We start from the raw sequence: 5,602 nt of genomic DNA, 5'->3' as shown, positions 1-5,602 counted from the left end.
ATATAGGAAAAATGCAATTTAAATATATGTTTTAACAAGATCGGCGAAAATAGGTTATATTGAAAACTATTGAATCGCAAAACGGAATTTAAAGATGATTCGAGCGGCGATTTCGATGAACAGTTAAATAACGTTGAGAGGATACGGTCCCAAGGGGAAAAACTTCCAGAACCAACGGTATCATGGGCCGCCTCTCGTTATAACCAACGGAATAATCGTTAAAATTCCAAAATATCTTCGATACCTTAATAAGATGTTGAACAGAACGATCTTGGGGGAAAACTTCCAGGCCACGCGGTTTCAAGATCGTCCGTTTTGCCTCACTATGTCCAGATTCGTCGTAGTGGAGAAAATGAAATAAATAACTCACCAAGCTCGTTGTAAAATAATACACGATAATAACTTTGGATATCTTAACGGTTGCTGGTGTAGTCTGGAAATCTGGAAGGCGAAGAAAAGATGAGAACTTTGTCACGCACTTCGCGATCGGCCTTTCGACGGTATTACGATTACGAGAATTTACGAGATTATTACAAAACGACGCGACGCGGAAAAAGAAAATATATTAATGAACGGACGATTTAAAAGCAAAAGTGAAAAGATAGAAAATGAAAAGTATGAAAAGAGTTTAACGTATTCGTAAAGTCTTTTGCCGCGGAAAACGCGAACTGCAATCTCCCGGCACTCTGCCTTTTCCAGGACTTTACCGGGCAGCTAATTACAACGATTTTCGCACGACAACTCTTGCTTAACGCGAACACGGGCTCCCCGTCACGTACCTCACGATTTTTCGACGAAGAGTGATTTGCCTCAGTCAAGCGATCGTATCTCAGGGTTCGACCCGCGATCATGAGCCCAAAGTGGGGACATCATTTGGCAAATATATTGAATAACTAGTAATGAATAACCCGAAATTTTTCCGTTCTTATTTGTATTCCGGCGGTTTACGGAGAAAGGCAATCGATATTCATAATTATTATCAGATCGCGGATATATGCAAATATGTTACTGCATTTAATCGTTATTTGTTCCGCATACATCAATTTTTAATGGTTTTCGTATTTTCTAAACGCTCTACGTTTAACGTTTAGTTCATTGTCGATGTTTATTGCCTTAGTCGACCTTCGCTTGGAACGTTCTTGAACGTCGGTCGACAATTTCAAACCTCAGTGGTTGTCACGCAAACCCTCGCATTCTATAGTCATTCAAACAGTTTCATTCCGTTTCATGCTAGCTGTTTCGATCTTAATTGCATTCATTCTTTGTGGAAGAGTCGGCTGACGCATGCTTCGCAGGTAGGAGAGGTATCTCGCTAGCAGGGTCGAACAAGAATTTTCTTTGAAACAGCGCGGTTAGCTGGGAAATTTCTAAGTGGGTCGCACTGCTTAACCGCGCGGCGAGGATGTTTATGATACCTCTCCCTTAACGGTTTTGACATTCGAAGTTTTGAGCTACACAGTTTCGACTAGGCAATTACCCCAAGGAAAGGTTGACTTCGTATTATTTGAAAGAGCTAAATATAGCCTCCTTTATGTGCCTCGCCTGGGATTATTTCCAAGTGCTACGCACTGGCGAGGTACACAAACTTGGTATACTAACGATTAAACTATTGAAACTAATAAGAGAAAAGAAAACAAGAATTATCATTTTAATCTCGAACCCCTTTCTTTGTGCTCCTCGTGTGGAATATTTTCAAGTGCAGCGCACTCAACGAAGAGGCACAAGTTAGGGGGAGCGCGGAGAGGATACGGAAATGAGAAAAATCAAGTAAAATGCCCTTCCTTGCGTCTCCCGTAGGGGAATTTCTTCCAAGTGCAGCGCACAAGACGGGAAGCGCAAGGTCGGGTTATTGAAAAATTAACCCGGACGTAACATTATAATTGTTACTATATCTACATCACATATAATGTAATATGCATTTAATAACAATATAATTGTTACTACATCTACATCAGGTATGAAATATACATTAAATATCAATGTCATTACTACTATATCTACATGAGATATAATGGAATATCCATTTAATAACGCTGTCATTATTACTATATTTACATGAGATAATGTAATATACATTTAATAAGAATATAATTGTTACTATATCTACATGACATGTAATGTAATATCCATGTAATAACAATATAATTGTTACTACATCTACATCAGGTATGAAATATACATTAAATATCAATGTCATTACTACTATATCTACATGGGATATAATGGAATATACATTTAATAACAATGTCATTATTACTATATCTTTTTTTTTTTTTTTTTACGAGGGGTAAAAATGCCTTACGCACACCGAGTTAGATGTTCCCTCGGTAGTGTGGGGCTGCTATCCCATAGCTTACCCACTAAAAGACCCACCTCGATTTCACGTCATGATGCCGGTCGCGGTCCACGCCCCCGGAACCGCTGTTGAGCATTACTTCGGGGGCGGGGCGACATAGTGACGGCTGTTACCTAGTTGGTACCTCCCTACTCGGGGAGTTCTCCTTATAGGTGATACTCAGCCCGTAGGAATCTCACTACACTAGGTCAGGTTTTTTAAAATCGGAGTTTGGACCCTCCATCTGTCGTTAAAATCAGTTTAAAACATCTTATGCTACCGCTTGCGTCAAGTTCGTAAGTTGGTAAAACGAATAAATATATAAATAAATAAACGAATAAAATGTATTTGTTAACTAATATTAAAACTAGGACCTCGATCCACGAGGTGACAGTCACTAACAGTTCCTATCAATCTTATTCAGAGTTTCCTACTTACAAGGGACCTTACCCAATCGACACACGCCGATTTTGATGCCCTTTGAGTATGATATAGAACTCAAAAAAATATTTGACACGTATTTTTTTTTATCGGCAATCATCCATGCTGAAGGGGTGAAAATAGCCCTCAAAGTTGGGGTTGCAAAACATATTTTCTTGAATATCTCAGGAACTATTAGGTTTAGGCGAAAAATTCAAAATGGAATTTGTGTGTTTTTGAACAGCAAATTTTTCTATGTAGCCATCTTTTCGATAAATTTATTTGTTTAAAAAATATATTGAAAAATAATCTATTTTTGTCATTTTTTTCACCCTTTCAGCATGGACGATTGCCGATAAAAAAAAATACGTGTCAAATATTTTTTTGAGTTTTGTGTCATACTCAAAGGGCATCAAAATCGGCGTGTGTCGATTGGGTAATGTCCTTTGTTAGTCTCTGTAATTCCGTGTGTCCAGGTGTTTGAGAATCCGCTCAGCCATGATGGCGCTCACGGTCGATCGATTTATCGATCGGGAGTTGCCCATCTAGGTAACGCGTGAGCAGGGGTCTTCTCGCCGGCTCGCGCGCAACGCCGCCATTATCGATCACTGATTCACACCGATCACCACGTGCGTCTCAAAAAAGTGTTCAAGTGCGATTCATTCCAGTTCACGAGTCAAATCTTCAGCTCACGATCCCTCGCAACAGTGCGAGCGACCAGGATCACCAGGTAATGTTCACTTACAAATAATTCATTGAAACGTGAGCCGCCAACCACGTGTCAATCTCGCACGCGCTCAAGGGCACCATCACCATAGCGGACCGAATTAATATAATTAACGGGGCTTATTGTTCACGACTGCCGATCAATTCAATTGTCAATTCAACGGATCAGGTGACAGATCGAATCAATAATTTATATGTCTCATCTCAAGTAAGATCATTCTTCATCGACGAATCACTGTAATTGTAATTAAAAATCATTCAGACGATTCATTTTCTTGTACGTAAAGATTCAAAGTTGATCATTGTAAGCTCAATCATTATTTGTCAATTCATCGTGTTCACGCAATTTTATCATTGACTCAAATAAATCAATTTGTGAAACCGACCCAGCAAGTGTAAATTCTTTCCCAGCGCAATCCATCCAGGATTTCCATCATTCCTGAACATTTGGTCCTTCGAGCCGGATTGCGCCCTTGCTGGACTCGGTTTTCACAAAAATTGCTCATTGATCATTGTTCGTCTCAAGTCTTTGTCTCGTGTTCGTAACGGTTTGGTGGTCGGCCATCTTGGCATTTCTCTTCCATTCAAATTCACTGACACTCTCGCCACTCACCAGGTGGCGCTCAGACGAATCACCCGCAGTCGATAAGGAAGATCGATCCAACGAACGCTCACCAAGTCTGATCAACCCGCTCATCACTGATCATCAATGGCTCACCAAGGGAAAAGCTCAGAGAAATGGAGCGAAATGGACAGTTCAAAGGAGTCGCTGGAGGTGCCAGAAAAGAGCGCATCAGGCCGCTCATCGCCCGCTCTGGCGGCAACGGAACCAGCTCGCCGCACACCGTCGCCGCATTCACATGCAACGCGCTCAACGGCCACGGATCAACTGCCGATCGAGCTGCAGCTCAAAGTGCGGACTCAAAAGGGACGGCTCCGCAATGCTCACGACATCCTGACTTCCCTCAAGGAAGAAGCACAGCGTCTCTCCAAGGAGGAGCTGGACGACGCCAAGGCTCAACTCGATGAGGCCATCAAGGTGTTCAAAAAGGAACATGCACACTTTGAGGTGGTGTGGCCAAAGTCCCAGGCAGATCACCCGTACTTCACGGAGGACTGCCACTATCAAATGCAGCAGATCGGCACTCAGGCAAAGAAGATCATAGCAAAGAGATCAGCGGAACTGCCAGCTCAACCGTCCGCTCAATCAGGAAAGGTGACGTATTCCAAGTCAAAGCTGCCCGACATCGCGTTGCCAAGGTTCACGGGCAACTACACGGAGTGGCCGTCCTTCCTGGAGTTGTTCACTTCCGTAGTGTGCGGAAAACCAGAGCTCGATCAAGTAGAGAACTGAAGGGTTGCCTGCGAGGAGAACCAGCTCAAATCGTGGCCAGCCTACCGCTCATCGGCTCATCACTCTCCGCAGCTCTCGAAATGCTCAAGCAGCGCTATGAAAATAAGCGGCGTCTCGTCCAGGCTCACCTTGACCAATTGGTCTCACTGCCGATGGATCAAGATCACGCTAAGGCATTGAGTCAGCTCATGTCGACCGCCATGGAAACTCGGCACGCCGTGCAGAACCTGATCGAGCCAGGTAAGCTCGGTGACTGCCTGCTCGTCCATCAGGTGTGCCGGAAGATGGACCACGCCACAAAAGAGCGATGGGAGACCACCCTCGGAGTCACCACCGAGTACCCATCGTTCCAGGAGGCCATGGAATTTATCACTTCACGCATCCGAACACTAGAGCAGTTGGCCGATGATAAGGCGAGAGCGTCGGCCAGCAAGACCGCTCAAAGTAAGCCCGCTCAACCGATGGCTCAACAGACGATCACAAGCAGGCCAGCTCACGCAGCAGTCGCAGCAAGGCCTGCAGCTCAAGCTCGCCCGTCAGCTCCTCGCACCACCGAAAGGCTCTACTCGGAGCGACCATCGCCCTTCGAGTGCTGCGATTGCTGCAGAGGGCAACACTACATTGTGGCATGCGCGCTCTTCAGGAGCATGACGCCCAAAGTGCGAGCTCAAACTATTGAGGACAAGCGCCTGTGCTACAATTGCTTTGGCAGGCACAGCGTGCGAGCGTGCAAGTCAGCTCAAAAGTGTAAGCACTGCGGGGAGAAA

The sequence above is a fragment of the Osmia bicornis genome, chromosome 10 (assembly GCF_907164935.1).
Source record: "Osmia bicornis bicornis chromosome 10, iOsmBic2.1, whole genome shotgun sequence".
NCBI lineage: Eukaryota > Metazoa > Arthropoda > Insecta > Hymenoptera > Megachilidae > Osmia > Osmia bicornis.
Note: the sequence above shows the minus strand (reverse complement) of the source record.